General features: G+C 41.7%; 1 protein-coding gene across 3 annotated transcripts in view; it reads left to right on the top strand.

Annotated features, from left to right (window-relative positions):
* Positions 1-242: 242 nt before the first annotated feature.
* LOC103186265 (eyes absent homolog 1) overlaps positions 243-26,267 on the top strand; it is a 92,071-nt gene continuing 66,046 nt past the window's right edge. The window contains exon 1 of one of the 3 annotated variants that reach the window (XM_007905173.2): positions 243-294. The gene's annotated coding sequence lies outside the window, so the exon portion shown is untranslated. Of the gene's footprint in view, positions 295-3,912; positions 4,074-8,291; positions 8,752-26,267 lie in introns of those variants that run through there. The other 2 variants (XM_007905172.2, XM_007905171.2) reach the window with 2 other exon arrangements.

Raw genomic sequence — 26,267 nt, 5'->3', positions numbered from 1 at the left:
ACCAATATATGTTTGCGTGAGAGGGAGGGAAAGCGAAAAAGGGATGGAATAGATAGGTCAATCCATGGAAAAGCAATTTACAGGTTCAGCTGTTGCCACTTGACAGTGGCTGCGTACAGGGGCTATCTGCCATCTAAGTACCAGACCCAATCAGATCATTATAGATCATGACGTCCTAATGACAAGAATTTCACACCATAGAAATGTTTTGTACAGGAGTTTTTCTTTAAGCCAGCAGCTCCAATTGCCTCGGGCCCCACAATATTGCCGTCTCCCATCACCATAGAGATGCGGGTGAGTAATTAACTGCAGTCACACACAACGTAAGGTAACTCCTGTCACAAGAGCTCGGGCAGAGGTTGCCTGAGTAATGAATGCTCAGCCCAGAGGATTCTGAGCAGCAACAACAAGAAGCAAGATATTACTCGCTGGATCAATCACGTCAAGTGCTCGTTTCTAATGCTGTACTCGGAATATTACTGGCTAATCTGATCGAGCTAGTTTTGCGTAGAGTATGTCAGTGTAGCTTTATCCAGTGCTGTGTACACTGCGAGTATTCGGGGCTACAACATGGTATATCAGAGGTGCTGCATACACTCCTCTCCCCACCCACGGGAACTCCCACAAAGGTGGTGGCGGTAATGTTTAGTGACGTCGCAACCGCCAACCTGACACGTCACATTGTAAGCAAATGGCTATCATTACTCTGATTGACTTGCTGCACATTACCACCTGTAACCGGGTCACATTCATTCACCTATAAAACACACAGTCACTGCACTTTACAGTAAATCCTGTGGGGCACTTTGAGACCTCCTGCCCAACGTGAAAGGTAGCATATCAATGGCGAGGATTATTCTTGTAGGATATCGCCAAACCAACCTGACAATGCTACACCCTGTTCACTAACCTGCATTAGTGCTTGTCCCAGTGCTGAAACTCAGTGTGTGACTTGCCAACCTGTCTGACTGTTCTGCTATCAGGTTACACATCCTCCTGTGTGTGAGTGCCTGGTGTCCTCAGCACATCACATGGCTCACAAATCTGCTTGTTGTTCAGTACTCGGTTTTATTACTCTCTAACCCATCTGTGAGCTGCTGGGCCCAACAACAACAACAAATTGCATTTACACAGCGCCTTTCACATCAGGAGGACGTCCCGAGGAGCAGGACAGTCCAGGGTTTACACCCGAGCTAGGGTCTGGAGTCTTTATTTTCTAACCATTTGACTTGCCCTGTTATTCCCTCGCTTCCGATTGGAGATTCCCCATGTAACAGACCTGACAGTTTCCCCATTTGCTAAAATATTTGGCCAAATTCTCTTGGGGTGCTCTCACTCTCGAGTCCCCAATAAGTGGTCACACAGCAATGTTACTGGCAGGGTTAGGGCCAGTCTCACTGCATTAACATGGGAATGTCACTGCTGATTCTGTTTCTTGTGTGAAGATCCCACATACCCTTAGCTGTAAGAACTGCAGCCCTGCACAGCTCAGGTTACAGCTCCTTTAAATAGTAAACACTTTGACCTTCAGTCAGAAGAAGCCTGAAGGATGGCTGAGCTCCTTTCCTTTCCCCTTCCTTACCCAACACTTCTAGGTATTGTTTAATTGCAAGTTCCCCGTCAGCTGAAAGGCAGTAGTTATTGCGTGGGCCAAACATCATTCAGTTGGAATCATTACTGTGGGAGACTTTCAATTGAAATTCTTACTGTTGGCACTGTAGGGATTATCATTCAATTGCATTTGTTACTGTAGGGACCATCATTCAATTGAAATTGTCACATGAGGAGCTGTCACTGACTTGAAATAGTTACTATCATGGTCATCGTTTAACTGAAACGATTACTGTCGGGATTGCCTCACATCCAACATCATTGTTTATGGACAAAGTTTGGTTGATACAATGATCCTTGTGATTAATCATTCTTAGTGTGTAACTGCAAACCTTTTCTGAACTCTCATCTCTATCGTGCTTTTTTTGGGTGAAACAGTCAATCGTGATCCGGTAGTTTTCTACAAGACACCCAAGAAAAGGCTGTGGAGTCCTGTAGCTCAGTGGTTAGAGCACTCGCTTTGCAACTGAGAGACCTGAGTTCAATTCCAGGCAGGGCGAAAACCTTGGGCAAGTTTCCTTACTCCACACGCCTAATAATAATCCCTCCAAAACCAAAAACAATAATTAAATTGGTCATTTTCAATCTACGACTGTTTGTGGGACATTGCTGTGCGCAATTGGCTGCCGCGTTCGCCCACAAATATACAGTCAATTCACTTTACAGTGTGTTCTGTGAAGCGCTTTGGGACGTCCTCCTGACGTGAAAAGCGCTATATCAAATGCAAGGATTATTATTATTATTATTATTATTATAGTTTTTGACCCTAGAGGCTGAAGATTTTATTCCATTAGTCAGATCTCAATTGCTGAGCAGGACGTACATGTATTCATGTTGCAATTCTAAAGCCACAGGATTCACTCAGTGGGGAAACGTTCCAAATAATAATAATCGTTGCATTTGAAACAGCGCCTTTCACATGAAGAGGACGACTCAAAGCGCTTCACAGGATTTGCTGTGAAGTAAAGTGACTTTGTATTTTGTAGGCAAACCTTGAGGTCTTACACATCTTACCCAGACATGAAAGGAGGATGTGTCCAGACTAAACTCCAGCCTCAAGCAACAGCTGTGGGATGTCAATGGCACTGTTAGATTCAGCTACAAATGCACAGTCACTACACTTCACAGTGAACCCTGTGAAACTCTTTGAGCCATTCTCTTGAAGATAGTGTCTTGACCACATGATAAATGCAAGTATTTGTGACATTATTATTGTTGTTATAGATTGACCTACAATTATGATTCACTGAGAAATCATGAGTAATTTCACGAAATGCTACAACATATTGCAGAGTATTATATCTGGGAAAATAAAGTCATTTAGGATCATGCAATCTGCCTGTGTAGGTCAGTGATGCAGTGCTTCTGCACTCAAACGTACTTGGAAGCAGGGAAAGCTAGCGGGAAATAGATGCTGACATTAAAATGTTGCTTGAAAAGAATAATATCAGGGCGAAAATAATGACCGAACAGGGTGTGATCTTATTTTATTGGTTAATACGCACTCTTCATCTTCGGATTGCTCCTGAAAACCTTGCTCGACGATAGTGCGTGTGGTCACTTCCCCTTGCGATCCAGCTCGGAGTTGCTCTAGGCCTTTGTTAAGTGTTCCGAGACGCAAAGGGGTCTACAAAATGCAAAGCTGTTGTTGTTTAGTTGTCGTGTTGATAGATTCCGCTTTAGGACTTCCAGAAGACCGAGATCAGGTAGAATTTGTTTAGAAATCACATTTCCACCGAATTTACAATGAAGGATTAGTGTGCAATAAGTGCTGTTGCTTTTCTCAGACAAAAGTTTACCCACGATTTTGAAAACAATCTTCTCTCCTCTGTTTCCCTATGTACGTTTTTGCCCTTTGCTCTCTGTGCTGCCCACCAGCTATCTAATCCATCTCTACCTTTATGTTAAAATGCCAACAGATGTTTTTAACCTGCTCCACGGTGTTCTGTTGGAAACAATATTAATCAGAACAAAAACAACAATAAAACCCCAATTGAGTTTGAAAAAAAATCAACTTAACCTCGGAAGAACAACAGCAGTAGTAAATAGACAGAGGAGACGTTAAAAAAATGTTTTCCTAATCTAGAGGTACTAACATTAAACTTATGGGGTTATTGCATATTAAATATTCAGTGTGATTTAGTTGTAATCTTATCTATATCATTTTCGGTAATGCTTGGTTTATTTGAAAACAGAGGATTATTTCCTCTTGTGTTGTTCAGAGAAGAAGCCCTGAAGGGCTGATCATTTTACCCTGATTTCCCTTATATGGGAGGTAACTGCTTCAGTGCTCGTAGCCTGTCTGCGAGTCAAGTTAAAATCTAGGTGTGTGCAGTTTGTGTCTGAGCTGGTTTCTGGCTGTTCTCTGCCTGGTTTGGATCATACTGAGCGTTCGTTCATCATGGAGCTATTTCTGATGATCAACAGCCCATTTTCAGTTGTACTTTTGAACTCCGAGCAAGGTGAGTGGAGAGAGGTTTAATGGACAGTTGTTGGATTAAATACTTGGGCTGGTCGGTGGATGTGGAGTTGCCTGGTTGAACTTGACCCAGCAGCAACACAGAGTGTTGAAAGCATTCGGAGTTTCATTGCCGGGTTTGGGAAGAATCGAGTTTCATAACGGGCAGCAAATTGCTACAAGGTTTTCAAGTGTGCCGTGTCTCTCGTCTGTACTCGCTTTGTCAATTACAGTCCACTTACTAAAAAGACTTGTTTTTCAAGATTACTTAAATCTGGTCAGTCGCTAATGCAATTAGCGGAATAACATGTCAATACGGGGCGAAACCACGGTGCTCTTCCTCTTCGTTCAATATATTTGATGTTTGTTTTATTCAAAAGTTCGCTCGAGTAACAAGTAACATTGAACTGATTATCACAGTCAGTAATTTGCTTTTCCTAACAATGGTGCGATTGTGAATCACAATTCTTATTGAGAGAGGAACACAGAGATCCTCAAGTTCCTATTATAATAATAATAGTAATCCTTGCATTTGATATAGCGCTTTTCACCGTCTTTGAGAAGTCTCAAAGCGCTTCACAGAATATACTGTAAAGTGAATTGATTGCATATTTGTGGGCGAAACATGGCAGCCAATTGCGCACAGCAGCGTCCCACAAACAGTCGTGGATTGAGTGACCAAATTATTATTGTTTTTTTTTGAAGGATTATTATCCCCGGAAAAGTGACTCGTCAATTGACTAACAACCAAGTTCCTACTTATTGCTAAGTAAACAGAGGCGCGTGGAGTGAGGAAACTTGCCCAACATTTTGCCGTGCCCGGGAATAAAATCCAGGTCACTCGCTTGCGAGGCGAGTGCTCTAACCACTGAGCTACAGGACTCCTCATGTTATTCGCTAGAAGGTGAATTAGTGTTGAACTAGGAAAGATCTTCAGATTTGGGAACGGCCAGTGTGGCAAGCGTCTGTTACACAAGATGACTATAAACACAGGCAGAGGACGTTCACTGTAAGAGACACATACTTTGCTGGTAGATTTGGTCCTCATCCCCTGGCTAATGATCTCAAACGCCGCACACTATCTGCAGCACAGAGTGTGGGTGGGTGACCTGCTCTCTGGCCTCTGCAGTTCTGCTGTGAAACCAGACACTGAGAGGTACGGGGGGACTCTACCTCCGAGATTCTCCTCTCCTCTCCTCCTGGGGGTTTGGTCTGTACTCAGCACGCCCAAAGGAGTTGAGCCCCCCTCCCACCAACTCTACCACCCAACCCTAGCTCCCCCATCCCCCTCTGGCCCCCCCCTTCCCTCTCCCCACACACCCCCTGAGATTGGGAGCTCAATGTGCTGGAGGATCACAGGCATTCACACATAAAATACAGTGTCTTGGCCAACTGTCCCCCGAATAAAATAAAATTGCTCATTAGCTCTGTGGGGGACATGGCTGTGTGTGTGTGGGGGACATGGCTGTGTGTGGGGGGGGAACATGGCTGTGTGTGGGGGGGACATGGCTGTGTGGGGGGGGACATGGCTGTGTGTGGGGGGGACGTGGCTGTGTGTGGGGGGGACGTGGCTGTGTGTGGGGGGACATGGCTGTGTGTGGGGGGGACATGGCTGTGTGGGGGGGGACATGGCTGTGTGTGGGGGGGGACATGGCTGTGTGGGGGGGGACATGGCTGTGTGTGGGGGGGACGTGGCTGTGTGTGTGGGGACATGGCTGTCTGGGGGGGGACAAGGCTGTGTGGGGGGGGAACATGGCTGTGTGCAAACCCACTGCCGCCTTTTACCAACAGAATATACAGTCACTGCACTTTACAGTGTATCCTGTTCCAGACATATTACGTGTGAGGGTTCTTATTATTGTAGCTTGCACCAGCACAGCGCCCAGCAATGGGCACAATTACCCCAACCCCTTTATGTGTGAAAGTGTTTAAAGTGGCTATTTTGTTTGCCCTCCCCTCTCTGTCTGTGTAGCTGGCAGGGGTGACTGAAGCCCCCATGAAGTGGCTCTATCTGCCCTCAGTGCTTCCTGTGGCTTCCTTCTGCATTGTTTCTTTCCCCTCCGCCACAGAGCAGTGATGAGCTTTCCATGTTGTATTAATAATAATAATTCTTGCATTTGATACAGCGCCTTTCATATCTGAAGGATATCTCAAAGCGCTTCACAGTATTTACTGTGAAGTGTGTGACTGTGTGTGCTCACAATATGTGCCATGTTTAGAGAGGTAACAGTAACACGCTGAAAGAGATATTACTCTACGCAAAAACTCATTCATACTGGTGGAAGAACCTCATTACAATCTAATGGAAATCTACTTGTTACCAAATTACTGCTTAAGAGCAAACAAAACCTCTCAAGCAGGACTATCTGATGGGAGATTTCACATCTGAGCAGCACCTGATCAGTAAACTGCACAAAGCCTTTCATTTCGGTTATTTGCAAAGGCTCGTGGCTCGATGGTCTTCTCTTCCCGATACTAAACATTGTAGCTCAGTAGCTCGAGCCGGGGCTCGGACATTATGCTCCACTTAATGTTCAATAGGTGTGCAGTTGTTTGTTAGTTTACAGCTTACAAAGGGTAGGTCGCATTGAAATGGAGCTCACACACCGATTATTTAAGAGAGGGAAAAAAATCTTCAACAATTGATAGGTGATCAATAAGAATCGCCGTTCATGTGCAAGTAGGAGGCACTTTGTCCCTTTATGTGACCGGTGATTTTTAAGAAGTTTGCAATTATCCTGAAGTGTGCGACTTGGGCCGTCGTGAACCTAGTTTAAAAACTCAGAAGCGTCTCTGTGGACGAGCTCACAGCTCTGTATGTTCGAGGCTACTCTTTTCACTCCGCTTTAAACAACCGGAGGGACACTAAAGGTTAAAGATACTGCAAAAGCAGTAGGCTCCACTGAACAGCATTCATTTTTAAATCTGCTTCTGCTTTGTTAGTCAGATCTTTTGCTCATTAGCTTTAAAACATTTTTCAGGACTGTCACCTTCCCAAACACGCAGCAAAATCAAAATCATCAAGGGGAGATTGGCAAATTGATCAGTGTTACGAACATGTCTGTGGACAGGAGACATCATGAAATAGCAGCAAGTGCACTCCTTTGCAACAATGGTGGATCCAATTTAGAAAAAAGACTTTTAATACATGTGCCAAAAAATGCATTAAATATAAAATATTACGTTTTTTTAAAAAAACAAAAATCATTCACGTTATTTTTGTGTTGGACGATCTAATGGACACTAAGATTGTGACATTTATGCAGCAAAACACCATCCTCTTTCAGACACTGACAACAATGTACCTACTCCATTCTATCAATCACGCACAATATAGTCACTCGGCTTTATAGTATATCCTGTGAAGCACTTTGAAATGTCTCAACAATGTGACAAGGTGCTATATCAAATGCAAGGATTATTATTATTATTATTACTATTCATCCAACTCAAGTTTTTGGCGTCTTGGTAATTGTAAAGTAATTATTATAAACTGTTTTCTAGAATAATAAATCTATTGACATAAAATCACTGGCAATGCTTCAGGATGCGGTGGTGGGTGTGTGTTTGCTTTTTGCAAATCACAGGCTTTAGCTGGCTGGTAAAATGTCTCTTTTCAAAGTCAGCCCTCTCCTCACTTTGCTGATAATAACCAACGTTTCTTCCCTAAACAATTCAGCTGGGTTTATGCTGCAGATTTAAAATTCACTGCGCTTTACCCTGCTTAGTCTCACCGTCTGCGTTTGGCTCCCGATAAGCGCAGAGAGCCGAGAAATCAGAAGTGAAAAAACCCCACAGACCGTCAGGCGACAGTAAAATAAGATTCAGATCTTAAGAAACAGGACTACGGGGGTGGGGAGGGGGTCGTGGCGGGTGGTGGAGTTGGGGGGGGGGGTGGAAAGGGGAAGAAAAGGTCGCTGTAAAGAAAATATTTCAACGGAGTGCGGAAAAAAATAAGACATTCGATTGGAGAAAATGAAAACTTAAAAACCTAATGACACTTGGGACAGACCCAGAGGCGCAGATTAGACAAAGAAAACAGAAGGTGAGGTTTTGCCTCTTGGCTCTCGCCTGTGCCTTTGTCTAAAGGCTACAGATAATATCTAATTGTTGTGCTATATCCAAAGTCTGACCAGGGGATTGATCAAGAGGAAGGGGGGGGGGGGTTGGGGTGGGATTGCAGTGGAATTTATCAGTGCCTTCTGTTCCTAGTCACTTCAAGCTTTGCTGAGATTCAGGTTGGATCCCTTGGGTAGAGAGAGTTGTGCTGGTCTCGTTTGGGACTGTTCCTTGTAGACTGGAGTAACATTTAACAACAGGAGCAGTCAGTCAGTCAGTCAGTCAGTGTGTGAACACTTCGCTACCAGGGAAGCTTCTAAATGCACTTTGGATAGCCTGCAGCATAAATGAGATGTCATGGAAATATAGACCTTCATCTTCATTAAGAGAATAGGCCAGTAGGCACGGTGCTGCCAAGCCCATTAGAAGTCAGGGGAAACCCAAAAGGATCCATCAACACAAGAAGCGTTGCTCGAATCGTATGAGTGTGTTCCTGCTGCTGTTAAATTGTGTGGAACAGCAAAGCTCCACTCAGACTGTCGACAGTTCTGCAGAATACCAACAGCTGCAGGGTTAGCCTTTCTGCATCGGAGCCACACAGAGAAGCACTGGTCTGGACAGCGGTGAGTAAGCTGGCTCGCTATCTCTCGCCGCAAGCCGTGTCTTGTTTATTGGCCGAAATGAAGTGGTTTTAACCCTCAGAAAATCTTTGTGAAATGGCTGTGGTGATTTTTATGTTTAAGATGAGGTGCTTTACTGCAGCTTTTGTGAAAAATGTGTGCGTTTCCTCGGACGTGTGACTGTTCTTAAGGTTTATTAAGTACTATTGTTTTGAAATACTTTTGGAATCAGAGGACTTAAAATGTGCATGCTCATGAAAAGGGAAGCCAGCGACTTGGCTCCTCAGGAACAAAAATAAGAAAACCTTTGAGTTGTTATTCATGGAACAGTTAATGACGGAAGGAAAGTACAAAGGGGGCAAATTGGCAAATCTAAATATCTAGAAAACAGAGCAAAGAGCCTTCTGTATTTGTCCAATTATTCCAAAAGGCACCAAATTATATTAAAATAAATGCTATTTGGAGAAAGGCCGTGAGCTGCTAGTAGGTTTTGGTAACCTTATTTTACTGTTGCAAATCATCCACAAAGAGGTTTTTGTTTGAGAAAAAAAATACAGAAGAAAGCGCAGCGTAACAAAGGTGTGACACCGGCAGATTATTAATTCTGGGAGGATACAATCCACATATAAGCAGGAGCATTTATGTCAGCATTTATGTGCTGGGAAAGAGAAGGGTATAGATAAAGTCCAAGGATATGTGCTATGTACGAGGAGAGCATACATGCAGGGTGTGAGGGATTGCGCACTAGACATTAAAGGAGTGTAGCGTGTCTTACTGCATATAAGTAAATATTGGAATTTTTCAAAAAAGGGTCAGAGTAAAAAGATTAGAAATTAGAGTGTAACAGACATCTGTGTGTGAGGTTAAAAGATCTTATGTTGCTTCTATATGCTCCTGTAAAATGTCTTATGTTACTCCTATAGCATTAATACTAATGTTCTTCAGGTCTTTTGTCAAAGCTGGAATAAACTAAATAACTCAGTTCATTGCCTCCTAATAAGTTATCCATGGCCGGCGCATGTTCTTCAAGAACATTTAAATGCTGCAAAAAAAATCTACCCGACCACTTAAAAAGTGATCACTTGAACAATCACGAAGATGTGAAACACTTCTTAGACATGAATAATTGCAAGGCGTCTGCTGCCCTGTGTGTTAAGGTTGCCCCCGGCTTTACTTTACAATTAAATCTTTCTTAATTTCAGGGTGAAAATAATTTTGCAAATTAGGATTGGGATCGTGTTTCGTTGCTCAAATTGAATGAACGTAGGTTTTTGTAGCACACGCACAGGTTGTTCAGTGATAGGAATGTATTGGGAAAAAACTCTATTTGATTGTCAATAATAATGATCCAGGAGGCAAGGTTTACTCATGCGCTCAAGCAATATCCAAATCTATGAAAAGCCTTGTTTTTTTAATATTAAATAAGGAATCAATTTATATTCTTAACTAAACTGTCTGCAAAATTTAAATAGCTTCTATGCCGAAATGAATAATAATAGTAGTCCTTGCATTTTATATAGTGCCTTATCTCGTCTTCTAGATGTCTCAAAGCACTTCACAGAATATACTGTAAAGTGAATTGACTGTATATTTTGTGGGCAAAACGCGCAGCCAATTGCACACAGCAGCGTCTCACAAACAGTTATGGATTGAAGTGACCAATTTATTATTATTATTTAATTATTTTTTGAAGTGATTATTATCTCCTTATGAACTCTTATTATTTCAAAAGCGAGAAACATTATCAGTGTTAAACTTGAATTTAAAACTACTTATGATTTTGGAACAGAGACGCCTCATGTTTAAACCACCAGAAATGCTACGGCAAAATCGTCACCATATCTGACTGATACATTTTAATTTCGAGTAAGAACTGAGATTTTTTTTCTTGTACAGCACAAATGTTAAATAGGGGGTTGGGAAATTATTGATTACATTTTTTTTCCCCCCCCTCCAGTGTGAAAACAAAACTTCATAGTTAGATTTAAATTTATTAGGAAGCTATGTCTGAGATATCCTGAGTTTCTGAGGCAAAGGTGAACGGACCTATATTTTAGACACTGTGTGACTGATTGTTTGAATTTCCTGTAGAACGACTGATGATGATAATGATTGTTTAATGTGGTCCTTTAGTGCCAAGAGCCCGTGGAAGTGACTGGACTATTTATTACTCATAGTTGGGTGCAAGTGCTTATTGGGAAAGTAATAAATGGTCTTTTTTTCTTAACAAGAAGAAGAAATGAAATCCAAAGTGTAATCTACGCCCAGATGTTAGGAAAATACATTGTGAATTATTCAAAGAACTGTTTACCGGTGGATACTCCTTATGCTAAAAGAGGTTTGTGTTTGAAATGTGAGTACGCAGAGGGTAGAAAAAAAATCACATAAACATTTACATTTCAGAAAGAAAAGCTACTGAAAATAATTCAATCATTTCACTGGGTTTTAAATAAACAAAAACCCAATTTCTACAGATTTTTATATTAATCCAGCCTGTTACAGGGCACTGTGCAAGCCTATCTGTGCTGTGTAAGAGAAAGCTAGAGATAAAGTAAGAGCACAAAGTTGCACGTATAATAATATAATAGTAATCCTTGCATTTGATATGGCGCTTTATCATGTCGTCGAGACGTCTCAAAGCGCTTCACAGAATAGACCGTATAGTGGATTGACTGTGTATTTTGTGAGTAAAACAGTGATGTGCAACAACAATTTTTTTGGGGGTGGAGGGCAGGGGAACCGATTGAGGGGCTTTACAGAATTCAGTGACCAGTCTAACGTCATGGTCATTGCACACCATTTAATGAGTCTCATTTTAAAGCACAAACATGTCATTCAACAGGACATCAGGTTTTTTAAAACTGGAATTTGAAGCAGCAAATCCCCCCACTCACCTCTCCCTACACACACACATACACACACAGACACAAGAAAAAGTCCGAGGGAACTTAACTTAATTTAAATACAAATTAAAACAGCAAACCACAAAGCAAAAGATGGAAAATGTGTTTAATGTGTTTAAAATAATAGACGCTGCCGCTTCTCCCAGGCTGATGTACACGCAGGAGACGGGCGTGAGAAATTGGGGTCTTTTCTTTAAAAAACACAAGGAACAAGGGGTTAAGCTGCGTGAGGCGATCAGTGTGTGGGAGATGCAGGAGGTTTATAAGAAAAGGCTTTAAATGATCAGCAAACACAGAGCTGCTGACAGAGGAGGAAGCGGAGAAACAAGGGCTTGAGCCTCTCGGCTTCTCCTCGGTTTGTTTGCTGCTCTCCTGAGCTGAAAGATTCAGTTAGAAAACAATCAAAGTTACAGATAATTCGGCAAAGACAAAAAGGCTCTTATTTCTTTCTTTCTTTCCTTCCTGCCTGACTGCCTGACTGACTGATCAACACAGGTACTAATGGGTTCTCAGCAACACCCTGTTCTAATCAGGTGAAATGCAGATAAACCGGGTCCAAAGAGACAAATAATGACAAATGAAAAGCCTCTCGAACAGGCGGTGAGTTGCCTGGGAGAGAGAAAGAGAGAGGGGGAATGAGAGAGAGGGGGGGAGTGAGAGAGAGAGTGAGGAGTGAGAGAGAGGGGGGTAGTGAGTGAGAGAGAGAGAGAGAGAGAGAGGGAGGGAGTGAGTGCCAGTGTAAACCCTCTTGGCTCCTGGTCCCAGCCTGTGCTGGATGTCAGTGTTTTGGCTGCTCAGGGCTCGGAGTCAAGGAGGAGAAATTAGAAACAGAACCTTACCCTCACTGGGGTCGCGATGCTCATTTGCTTGTCAAAAAAGGCAACACACACACACACTCTCTCTCTCTGGCTGTTACAGACCTGATACCCTCTCATTACACCCAACCTAAATGATGGTCCTGAATTGATTCTGAATCTGAATGACACCAGGACCTTCTCTTGTGTCCGCAATAGCTGTGGAATATTAAAGTGTTTTTTTTTACGAGAGTTGGTGGAATAGCTTTGTGACTGGTTCAGCTTCCCACCCCCACCCCCCCTCAGTATTCTGGCCAGCAAGTTGGAAATCCCCGAAGCCGGGAATGAGATGAAAAATGTGCTCAGTGGCAGCCCAGGTTTACGAGTTTTTAGGTCTGGTTACGGAGATAGGGTAAACCTCTCGGTTTTGGGACTCACAAGCCACTGACATGGAATAAAACCCACCGCTTAAGAGTCTTTCATCTCAAGATGCTGTAATATTGATGACGTCTCTGTTTTAAACCATCTGCCTTTTTTTTGAGTCAAACATTGGAACTTGTGTTTGAAGCAGCGCCGGGCTCAGCAGATGGATTTTGTTAATTCATCTGTTGTGGGATTAAAAAAAAGTCTTCCGATACAACTGGTTTAATTCACTAGCTATGCAGTACGTACATAGCGTTTGGCTCACAAAACACACAGTTACCACATTTTACAGTATATCCTGTGGAGCGCTTTGAGACGTCTCGAAGACGTGATAAGGCACTGTATCAAATGGAAGGATTGTTATTGTTAATTATCATTATTTTGCAGACCCTTTTGATTTCATCGTTGCAAAAACACAAGAGTTAGCCCACCTGCTTCCCATTGCAGCATCAAACTCTTCCTTAAATGATTCCAGTGGCTTTTTACCACCTTTCCTGGTTTCCATTTCCAGGATTGGGATAAGGTTGGACTGGCTTGTTGGGGGGGCAAGCAGTGACATCAATAGAACGGCCTTCGGTCATGGATTTCTAGGGTTTTATGGTGCTTTGCTGACTCGGCAAAACTGGGCCAAATAACATAGTGAAGTGAAGCCTCAAGCACCTTGTGGTGTCAGGTCCAATTGTTTGGTACAAATCATATCTGACTTCAGTGTTTTTCTGGTTATATTGCGCTGAAGAAAAGAGCAGAAATTCATAACAGCAGCAACAACAACTTTCATTTATATAGTGCCCTTCACGTCGCCCTTCGTACATTAGAAAGTTACAAAATGTGAATTAAACTGAAGACGGATTTACTGTTATGTAACGTAATGTCAAAGAAGATGGGGTTACCTGAGAATCATTCACGCTAGTTGTCCTTCTGACGAGAAAGGCATTTTGTCAAATGCAAGGAATATTATTTTTATGATTTCCTCCTCATTGTAAAATCTGGTGAGGCAGGAATAGTCACAGGTGACAGAGCTCTGCTATGTATTGGGATTGTTTTTGATCATTACTCTTCCCGTGGCTATAAAGGCCACTGGAATCATGGACTTCCTTGCAACTGGCTTCTTTCAAGCTTTCACTGGGGATTCAATGGGCATCCACCAATGGTCCATGTCAACATCAATCCAGCAGGTGACGGAAACATGACTCAAGTGAGCGAGGAATGTCATTCACCTCTATAGAGAGAGAGGGAGGAATAGGTGGAAAATCAGCAACAGTGTCATGCCAATGGAGGCTACCCAATGTTTGGCACTACAGATTACACAGCTACAGAATTGAGAGTTCTCCCGGAATAAAGGACATGGCCTGTGACTTTGCTTACTGACCGGCAGTGATGCTCAGTCAAAAGCAGAAAAGAGATCAAAGATGGGCGTCATGTAGCATCCTAGGGTTTGGTTGTGGCAACATTGAAAGCCTGGGCCTCCACCAACTGAGCCATACCCAGGGTCCAAGATTGTGCTGGAGCCTGCTGCAACCTGCACAGGGTCCTCATGAGCAGAGCGAGGCGTCCGCCAGTGACAATGGTGGAACATGATGCTCTTGCCATCCAGATGGATGACAAAGGCCTAGAGCAAGGACGGACCGAGCTGATGCCAGGAATATCAGGCCCCAACTGATTGCATTTCACTTTCAATAACATTCTTTCACCATCTGGATCTTGACATGTCTCATGGTAACATGGCTTGTTTAATCTCCAGAGCGCAGTAATGTATAAATCACTCGCAGCGCAACAATCGCGGGTGAGGCTTGCTGTCTCTCCTGTGTGGAGAGCAGGTGCGGCTATGTTTCTTCTCTGTCGATCTTCGATGGGAAATAAAAAAGGAGTGATGTCTATGTTATTGATACCCATCCTGTGCCGTGGTCTTTTCATGTGTTAAGATGGAGACACTGTAATGCACGTTAGAAAATCCACAGCATCAGAGTGGACAACACTTAGGAGTAACTGTTTAGCGAGGTGTCTCTCCACTTTACAGCAAATCCTGTGAAGCGCTTTCAGACGTGATAATGTGTTTCAGTATTTAAAGCTTCTTTCTTTCTCATTTTGTGGACAAGGGATAGACACAGAATTCCTGTTCCTGGATTTCTCCTTTCAGACTTGGATGGATTGCGGTGTGCGGTGGTTGGGGGGACGACACGAGAGAAAGGACACTTGCATGAAGCATAATTATTTGGATACATCTATAACTGTTCATTTTCGTTAGCACCAACAATTTTCAAAGTTTTTGCTACATGTAAATAACCAGTTGCCATGAACATAAACACAAAAGGTACTTTGTGAGTAGTTGCAAATACACACAGAGCACCAAATATGCTTTAAATACATATGTAGATGTAACTAATAAAGTTATATTGTTCATAGAAGTATACAAATAATTTAGTTGCTATTCAGTAACCGATTTACTAAAACATCAAGGACATTATTATCTGTGTTGCCCTTGGTGTCTTGCACGGTAAACAGAGAAATTACTCTTGAACGGTCAGTTGTTGACAGGAAATGTGTTTTTTTTGCAAAGTGTAAAAAGTGACTGCTGACAGACATCAGGAAGTCGAGGTCCTGGCGACTGTGAATAAGGGCTGCAAGAGCAAACATGTTGGATCGTATCAAAAATGGCTGCATGATGGTCATAATGGTCCACCATTGCATTTTTGTGAAAGCTTCAACACTGAAACACTCCAGCTCCTGAAGCCTCATTCACTAAATGTGTAAGAATGTGTGATAGGCTGTTGCTACAACCATTGCATTTAAACATGCCCTTCATGTGGGCTGGTGGGTCTCGGAGTGCTTAAACAACAGACAGGTAATAATAATAATAATAATAGAGAAGTAAGTGGTCCCCTTTGACGGAGAACACACAACTGAGCAGTGAGTGTGTATAGACATGTATATGATCAGCAAGTAGAAGTGGATGGAGAGTGGATGCTGGTCATTGCTGAGTGTTGGTGAGTGGGTGACAGGTATCTGACATTTACTATCTGTACAGGAATGAGTGATGACACATCGAGTTAGTACATGTAGAAAAGCAGGTGGAATATTGTACCTATTGTTCAGAACTTGGGCTCCTATTTCTTTTCTGCTCACGAAATAGTTGCACGTTTGACATTATTTTAAGAAGACCCAGCAATTGGGTTGATTATCAATTGCATAATCAATTGCAATTGATTATCTGCACCGTTTGGCCAAAGTGTAATTTCTAGCCATCTATCAGGCTATCTGCGCTATACATAATAAATAGATCTTTGAGTGAGCGCGTGTATGTGCTTGCATGTGTGAGTGCTTTTGTTTGCTTGTGTGTGAGCGTGTGCATGTTTGTACTTGTGTGTGAGTGAATCTCTAAATGATTTCTTTGGCTATCACAATGAGCATTGATTTAGTTACAGAGGCAAAGATATTACTAAATAAAAGTTTTTGCTGAAATGATAAGACATTTTGTACACCTTGTTCTGGTGCTGGATAAAGTGCAATGAGAGACGATCCCTGTATATTGTGTACAAATTTAAACTCTCAAACAGTGATCACGGATTGAATTACATCAAGGGAATGTTTTCTACAGTAAGGAGTTTTGCTAAGTTAAACCTGGCCTCACTCTTACTCCATTTACCAGATGTACAGATGCAGAAGTCAAAATGGAAACAGAACTATTAACCCATTGAAGATAATTAGACTTTTTAAACTGAAAAAAAATTTGCATTGGCTGACAGAATATTCCCATTGCTATTGTAGATGCTGAGGACAGCCTCCTTCTTAAAACAAAGTTGTAAAAGTCCCATCGTTAAGAAACTGGCAGGAATTATTCCATTCGAAACTTATTTGGCAGAAAATAAATGGGGATCGGAAGGTTGGGAACATAAGGCAGGGCACGGCTGAAGCAGGGGTAGCCAGATTGGGATGTACTCATCAATTTGGATTACGAATTGAATGATATATTTAGACAGATGACAGCTGAACCATTAGGCTGGCCTCTGGCTCAGTCACCAGAGCAGGACTGGGCTCCGTGCACTGTCGGGACTTGAATGAGAGCCACTAGCAATCATACACACCTCGTTGTTGTGAAAATATCAGGCCCAAAATAACAACCCTCGCTGCGTCTGTAAGGCCATTTTGATTTAGGATTTGAGGACCTGGGATTTAACCACGTTTTGGCCATTCTTCACTTCTCACCCTCCAACTCCAGTTTCAGGTGCGAACCTTAGACTGTCCAGCACATTGGGATGCCCTCCTGATGTGAAAGGCGCTGTGTAAATGCCAATCTGTATTGTATTGAAGTGTAAGATCTCGCAGAATTGCGGGAAACTCTTACGTTCAGTCTTCATTTCGAAGCTGATTCCTGTTAAGTCCAGAGGAAACCTGTTTACTCAATCAAGAGTGAAATTTGTTGCAATTCTGAGCAACTCTTCATTTTTAAGACTGGGTGGTGGGGAGAAAGTCTGCCTGGGTTCTGTTACTCTGGATTAATTTACTCTTGTTTTCTTAGCTTTTCATAGTGTCCAGAGTTTGGCAAATTATTGAATTTAGTACTAGCTTTTTGTAGTTATTAACATAATGGCGTGTTTTGTTCAGAAGGGAAAACAGTCAAGATTTCCATGTTATTCTTATCGTGACAATGCACCCCCACACACCCTCTCACCCACCATTCTAGACATCACTGGATAGAAATTTTACAATATTACTAAAAAGGGAATTCCATGCAAAATGGCTGCTCCCAAGCTATTCACTGACAAGGAGTTTTAAAGCATAAAACATAGAATCAGAGGATGATAGAAAGACCCACGTATGTGCATGCTTATTTCCTTTTATAATGTTTAAGATTTCATAAATGCAATTCTGGGTGTAAAAATCCATCATTAAAAACAACAAATATCAAAAACAATACTACCAATACATTGGAGGGAGTTACATTTCTATTCACAGTCCCTTAACTCATTGCAATCCCACTGTAAATCACTGCACACACAACTAATCGACTACAAGAAAAATAATAGCCAAATAGTTATGATATGAATCCCCATGAAAAGCCACAGTGAGACCAAAACCCAGACTAAACATCCATTTACACAAAAACCTGCTACTAACTAAATGCTATCAATCGCTTTGGACATCCTTCTCTGTAACGCTGTCTGAGATCTCCAGAGGAAGCGGTGTGTGTTTCATAGCAACAGTAAATCACAAAGGAAATGGATTTCAAAAAGGGAGAAAGCTTTAGATGTGAGTAGATGCATACATACCACAGGTAATTCAACTCAGAATGTCATTTTTAGCAAAAGACTGGGCTCCTGGAGGTCAATATCCACAAGTTTCTTCTGAACCTTTAGGGCAAAAAGAATTAGAGGAGAATTAAGAATATTTCCTCCGTGGATGAGTTTAGAAGAATGAACAGGAATAATCCTTACATTTGAATATGGCACCTTTCACTCCAGGAGGACGCCTCAAAGCGCTTCACATGATATACTGTGAAGTGTAGTGACTGCCTTTTGTAGCTGAATGTCTAGCTGCTAACCAGCGGCAATTAGGGATCCAGCTCAAACAAGGAAGTCGGGAACAAGTGAATGAATTGGAATCAGATGGCTTTCCTTTTGTAAGTAAAAGGTCTTCCTCAGGAGCTATCTGTTACCCTGACATGTCAAATCTTTCTCCCGAGACTCAGAACTAAAGGAGAGTATGGCTGCTTCAGTGTTCCTTCTGACTACCAGGTGCATAGGATTTATATTGGACATGATGAACATCTGAAGCAACGAATGAGGAACTCATTGGGCTTTTAGGCACTGCCAACAGATGTAGATATACTTGGTTCAGTCATAGTTAAACAGATGCTCATTACAATCATTTACTTTCTAATTGACCAGTAGCCCCCTTTGGACTGATGAAGATGGTATGGGGAGAGAAATAAAAGGTATGGGGCGAAAACACAGAATTCAAAATACTTCCAATGGAAGAGTGAACACCCAGAGAAAGCTCCATGGATTGAATAGCTTCCTAATGTCCTGTCATTTCACGGACTGATTCTCACAGTATGCCTTCTGCCAGTAACGTGATCAGTCTGTTTGATCTTAGTATTGCTTATTTCTCCGCCGTGTTGATTACCAATGATGAGAGGTAATTACCATCTAAAGGCAACACAACTCATTTACACAGACAAAGTACAGGGAATTGGGAGCAATTTAATTCTAATTATCTTCAGTCTCATCTGTTTCAATTTCAGTTTGCTGCCATTTTCATACAAGTGATCTTAAAATTACCCACTTATGGTATGTTATATAACCTTACCTTGTGCATGAAAATCACAGCCAGCAGGAATCTATTACACAAACTATTATTGACACAGACTCACAGGACAGAGAGAATTACTGGCCACTTTGTTGGTCTGATGATCTGGGTTAGAGACAACAATGACAAATAAACTGGTTCCTGGATCCTAGATCGGCAGGCCAACAGCCATAGACTTCTCATACATTGCTTGGTATTGACTCCAACACAGAATATTACTGTGGAGTCCTGTAGCTCAGTGGTTAGAGCACTCGCTTTGCAAGCGAGAGACCTGAGTTCAATTCCAGGCAGGGCGAAACCTTGGGCAAGTTTCCTTACTCCACACGCCTAATAATAATCCCTCCAAAAAAACAAAAACAATAATAAATTGGTCATTTTCAATCTACGACTGTTTGTGGGACATTGCTGTGCGCAATTGGCTGCCGCGTTCGCCCACAAATATACAGTCAATTCACTTTACAGTGTGTTCTGTGAAGCGCTTTGGGACGTCCTCCCGACGTGAAAAGCGCTATATCAAATGCAAGGATTATTATTTATTATTACTGATTGGGTGAGTCCTATGTATTAATGTATTAATAATGTATTAATGGGTATAGTCCCATCCACTGTCACATGTTGGTTTCCACCATTCTGTATACCAAAAGGTACATTCCCTTAACACGTGAAAAGCGCTATATCAAATGCAAGGATTATTATTATTATTATTATTCCTGTACTGTATATTGTCCAGGCTAATCAGCATGAGCAGCAAAATGGAGCCACTAACCAACAACGTCCCACGATGCTTTTCAAATGTCACTACAGTATCACTCCCACATTCCCTCCCATTATACAATCCTGAGAACTTTGAATCCTGCCCAGGGTGTTGGAATGAAAGCTGCTTCTCGCTGCCAGCTGAGTGACTCCTACACAAAATGGGCTTCGTGTGCGATCCCTTCAGTCGTCCCAGTTTCCAGTGGGCATCAACACACAACAGAAAGCTGCTCATAATTTGGCACAAATTGGTAATCTCATTCTGAGACATAGAATGCTGATTAGGAAATGGAAAAAAAAACTTGCATTGGTACAGAAGAGGATTTGAGTAGAGGGGGAAAGAGAGATTTAACTTGCATCGGTTTCATAAGAAAATGCAAAATAAACAAACAGGAGAAGGCCATTCAGCCCATCATGCCTGTTCCAGAAGATTATTAGATTGTGGCAGAACCATGTTCCCCACACTCCTAAATACTACTCCCAGGTATGTGTCTATTTCTTTTTGAAACATCCCGACTGATCCCACCACCGCAGTGTGATGGGGCAGAACATTCCACTCTCCATTCCACCAAGTGACTTGCTCTTGCTATGCAAGCCTCCAGATGATAAGAGTGGATGAAAGAAGCAGTAAAGTCTTCTGTTCTCTGGCACTGAGATCTCTCGCATTCATGAACACAATGGTATTCTCGGAAGAAGATCAACTTCTTAAAAAAAACAAAAAACTTAGGTTTTGTCCGGTGTGACGGCCACTATATAAATGGTGTTGCAGTTGTCCTGTGGTGCTTCTCCAGGCAGACTCTGGGAATCGCTATATTTGGTGGTCTGTCTCGGGCACTTTGTTTCTAAACAGGAGTTTTGACATCAATTCTGACACAGTCTTCAATCTGTTTCCATTTCTTCCTGCTTTTAGCCGTTTCCTGTTACTGTCTTCTTATACTCTTCAATTGTTTCAAAACTCACAATAGGGCTTGTGGGATTTCTGTTTGAATCAAAATATTATCCAAAGAATTAAGCAAGTGCAAAAGTATTGATCATCTACGCTTATCAATAAATAATTCTGAATACCATATATCAAGAATTCCTTGTGGGGAAATCATCTGTTAGCTCAAAGATTGGGATCCTTTTCTCTAAAATCACACAGTATTTAAGCAGTCACTATCTTTTGGTGAGGGAATGGTTTGATCAGTTGCCATACTTTTTTTTTTGCCTATGCTGCACAATTTATTTTGAGTTGGCAAATAGCTACAAAGTCAATGTGAACAAAAGCAAGAGTGTGGTAAATGCAAAGACTTTTACAGGCAGGAAGATTGCACATTATATGTTAGTGTGGGTTGGTACATGGTGTTGCTGGGTGTATGAAAATTATAGTCTTTGAGGTTGAGCCTTGTCTTTTGTGCTGCTGAAGTTACTCAAACACAACTCCTTTGGGGGAATCTCCAAACACATCCCTGTTCCCAAGCTGTTAACTCCTAAAATAGCGAACTTCTTTAACACGGCAGTTGCAAACATTTTGCTTTTGTTAGCAAAATGGCTAACCTTTTTTTAGATTTTTTTAAAAAAAAGATCAATTATATATTAGAATAGTAATAATAATCCTTGCTGCCACATTTTGCTCACAAAATATACAGTCAATTCACTTGCCAGTATATTCTGTGATGCGCTCTGAGATGTGTTGAAAATGGGATACGGTGCTATATCAAATGCAAGGATTATTATTATTATTATTCAAGTCAAGAGGACACCTCATTGGGATTGTAGCCCATCTCACTGTATGGAGGAGCTGAGGAGGGGATGAGGAAAGGGGAAAGCTAAGATGATACCCAGGCTCTGAACGCCTACTGACACTTACTGTCTAAGGGGAGATCTGAAGAATAGCCACTTGGATGAAGAGCTGAAGGGCAGCCAGTATTCCTGGAGTATCACCACATGAGTCATTGCCTTCAGATTATGACAATAATAATAATAATAATAATCCTTGCATTTGATATAGCGCTTTTCACGTCGGGAGGACGTCCCAAAGCGCTTCACAGAACACACTGTAAAGTGAATTGACTGTATATTTGTGGGCGAACGCGGCAGCCAATTGCGCACAGCAATGTCCCACAGACAGTCGTAGATTGAAAATGACCAATTTATTATTGTTTTTGGTTTTGGAGGGATTATTATTAGGCTCTGTGTGGAGTAAGGAAACTTGCCCAAGGTTTCGCCCTCTGCCTGGAATTGAACTCAGGTCTCTCGCTTGCAAAGTGAGTGCTCTAACCACTGAGCTACAGGACTCCACAATGAAGCAGAAGGAAAATTAGATGAGGAAAATGAAGAATATTAAAACGGCCTGACATTTAAAGTGTATGCAAGAGGCCATCAGTTAATGGTCAAATAGCCAAAGTTACAGAATAGCTTCAATTAGTTCCACTTCCATTGCATTTCAAATAAACTGCCAACTCAACGGATGGAAACAGAGATTCTTTGCTGATTTAAGTTAAGCTGTAAAATGACTTGCTCTTAGCTTTTAGTTGCAGATGGCATCACGTTGCTCCAATGAATTGTTCCATTGCCACATGTTGGCCCTAATTTGTGATATTCAACATTATAATTAATTGGTGCTTTGGCTTTGCGTCTCTGGCTCACAAAATTTGCTGCCAGTGAACTATGAAGCCCAAGTCGCTAAACCTGATAAAGCCACTTGTGTAAGACAGTTTGCGTGATTGGCAATTCCTAAATCTTCCTAAAGCTGTTAATATCACTACAACTCTCACAGCATGAAATTCACAAAGTGCAATTAACCCAATGAATTGTGCTTGTGAATGCGCCTATAATAACAACTCAAAGTGTATCTCGCTTTTAAACTCAAATCTCATACTCTCATACCTTTAAGCTGTTTTGAGTAAGACGACATGGTCTAATTCTACGACTAGATGTTTGTGTCAGTAAAAATTTTTTTGGTGGGAGGAGGTGGGGGGTGGAGTTAGCTGGGTACTTGACACATGCAGAAACCCATCCACTGTCTGGCAAGATTCCCGCCTTCCTTAAAAGTATCCAAACCAGATTGGAGTTCCACATGGGCACGTCACTTATGTGTGGAAAGTCCCCTGTGTCTGGAATAGAATGTGCACTTTTTAGGGCGAGGGATGCACCCTGTTTACCTAATCCTGCATAATATTCAGCTCAGGTTGGCAAGAGGCAAAGTTTGGGGACCTCAGTGTGTTCCGCTGGGTACTGCTGAGGTTTAACCAGCTAAAACCACATAGCTTACTGCTGTGAGCACTGTCTGGCAAGCTTCCCGCTGCTTGTTCAGCTAGGACCACCCTACTCATTAAGGCTGTGCCTTGTAGGTTAACAGGAGCTGAGTGAGAAGACACAGTGTAATTAGTAAATGGGCAGATAGAAGCAGAGCTAATGGGAAAAAATCAGCAATGACGAATCCATCCTATAAAGCATTCTCCCCACCCCCCGGCATACACAGTGACCAGGGTCACCCACAGACCACCCATAATTGTACGCAGATTGTCAGAAGCCTGCTTGCATTCTCGGAACATCGAAGGGATAATATAATGGTTTGCGTTATCTGCATCTTTGTCAGGCAAATTTTTTTTAATTTAAAAAAGGCCTGGAATAGCGAGAAAATTACTTAATTGTTGAATTACTGACTTATTGACCCTGTGGTTATTGCTCGAAGGAAGTTTTGTTAGTTTTCAAGTCAGACTCTCTGAATTCTCCAGGGTCTCAAACAAAAGGCATTGCGAAGAGGAGATAAAAGAAAGTTGTGTATTTTTTCATACTTTTGTTGTTTAAGCAGAGTTTATGCTTACTAGCTAGCGCCAGCACAAGGAATTTCCAGTCCAAAAACCACCTCGGAAAGATGCAAAGGCTCAGTTTCCATTAGTCAAATTCAAAACAACTTCTTATGCATGTATCATTTTGGCCTTTGAGCTCACATCATTCCAGATTAAATCCATCAAAAGGCAAATTTAGGTTTTATGGACGGCATTCAATCAAGGGTCCGCATTTGCATTCATGCGGCTGAAAAATGTTAACAGAATATTCAAATCCCATTTTTATGGAAATTAATTTTCTGATGTGCTGGCTAAGTTGATCAAAGCTTTCCTTCATCTAAAATGGCAGAGATCTAAAATGATTAAAAGCATCAGTTATAAAATTTAAGCAAACTGAATGATCGGAAATTCACATAGTCATTTTCTTTACTAAGATTCTCTCCCCAACACCCCCCTCCAGTGATAGACAAGTCAGTATTTGTCTTTGCTGTTCAGTTTCTTGGTTTTTTTCATCATCTAAAAAACAGCTTTTGTGCAGTATCTATTTCAGAGATCATTAAATGATAGACTTTTGTGCCTTAAATCTACAGTCTCGCGAAGCGAAACACGGGGTAATATTTCTTTAAAACTTGGAGCGAGACAGCTAGATTATTGTGTCTTCAAACCTAACCAATGGGGCGTTGTCTGTGTACATTTATGGGCATTACCTTAACCTCCGAGACCCACTGCTGGGGATTAAAGTGATTTGTAATTTTACTCTGACAGAAAGGCTCTCAGACCAACAACGTTCAGGAAACAATAATAGCTGAGTAAAGGGCAGAGGGTAGGAGGGTCAAAGAGAAAAGTAATTAAAAATGGTTTAGCGACATACATGCCCTAAACCTATGCAAAAGCCAGCATCAGTAATAGCACTAATTTACTTTATATTGTATGATAAATCCCCAATGTTTGGCAAAACAGTACCCACCGTGCCTCAGGTTTTTCTTGGCTTAGAATCAATAGCTAAGTCTAGCAGAACCCGATTTAAAAAAAGTAACCTACACAAGAGTGTGGCAATGTCATAAAACTCTACTCTGATTCTTACTGCTTGACTTAATCTTCACCTTATTGCTAGCTGTATCTTGGAATCCCTTACATTCTACTTCACTTCAATTCTTCAGGCAATGTTAGATTTAATATAAATACTGTACAGTCTAAAAAAAGGATGGAATAACAGAACATTGGACTATTGTAAACAAATGGAGAGATGTGGATTGGATGTCATTTTAGCTGAATTCCTAAAAAACACTGCACATAAGCACTCAATGGGATCCTAGTCTCACCACAAAAGAGGATGGAAATCTACATGAACATCTGCACAAGTCCACATCTGAGCAGCTCTGTGCAAGACTCACCTGGTTGATAAATAGCACTATTTGAAGAGAAAGGAGTTTCTCTCTCCCAATGTCCTGGATAACAATCCCCCAAATAAAAATTGGTCAACTCACTCCATGGTATTTTGTGGGACATTACTGTCTGCAAATTGTCGGTTATGTTCATCTCCAAAAAGTCGCTGCATTTTACAATAAAATCCTGTGAAGCGATTTGTGAAGCCCAATGACGTGAAAGGAGCTATATCAGATGTAAGGATTATTTTATTATTGAGGGTGATATAGATGGTGGTTTGTGACCAGTTTATAGCTTTGTGACAGCACAAAACTCAAGTAGAATGCTTTGGAAGTGGAAACTGGAGTAAATTAGAAAATGGGTACCCTCAAATAAAGATTTAAAGATAGTACGGAATGAGGAGAGGCCACTGGGCCCATGGAATGAAGTCTAGGTAATGTACCTGTGTTGGTCTTTGGAAGATTTGCCTCTGCATCATTCTCTCACTGAGCACAGTTGAAGCCGAGAAGAGTGACAGGATATTTTTCTGTGTTCCACTTCACCAGTGTCAGCCGTTAGCTTGCTCCCTGTCACTTGCTGTGTCTAGGAGTCTGTTTTACACAACCACGATCCTGTGGGAAAACACATTTTGTCTGATCTCTAATCTTGCTGGAGGCTTGCGAATGTTGTACCTGTGTCTAGTCCCATACTCAAAAATCACGTCAAGCAGCCGGCTCAGGTCTACCTCATGTACATCTCTCGGCAGCAACTTAAAGACTTGCTTTCCACGTTTCAGGTTGCAATCAATCTGCCATTCCTTAGCCCAAAAGGCCTAGATCCCTCTGAATCCTATCAATCAATTATGTGTATGTCAGTGCACACATGCAGGGCAACCACTGAGTTCTCTACCATGAATATTATATGCAATATGTTTCTATTTGCTTTGTTCTCAATGAGATGAGTGAGTCTGGCATATGAAAATGCAAACCTTTTTCACTCTAGGGTCAATATCAACCATATTTAGGTTACATGTACCACAGCCGGTTGGTTTTGTGGCTAATCAATTCTGCCCTAACAAACCTCTCAAGATCACTACACTCTTCTTCAGTCTCCCCCTTTCTCCCACGGGACCACTGTGGCATGTTACACCCTCAAAATTTAATGTTGGATCTGGGATAGATTTGTGCTCACTGGCCTTGTAA

Source organism: Callorhinchus milii, unplaced genomic scaffold (assembly GCF_018977255.1).
Source record: "Callorhinchus milii isolate IMCB2004 unplaced genomic scaffold, IMCB_Cmil_1.0 Scaffold18, whole genome shotgun sequence".
NCBI lineage: Eukaryota > Metazoa > Chordata > Chondrichthyes > Chimaeriformes > Callorhinchidae > Callorhinchus > Callorhinchus milii.
This window is presented reverse-complemented; position numbering and strand designations above follow the sequence as displayed.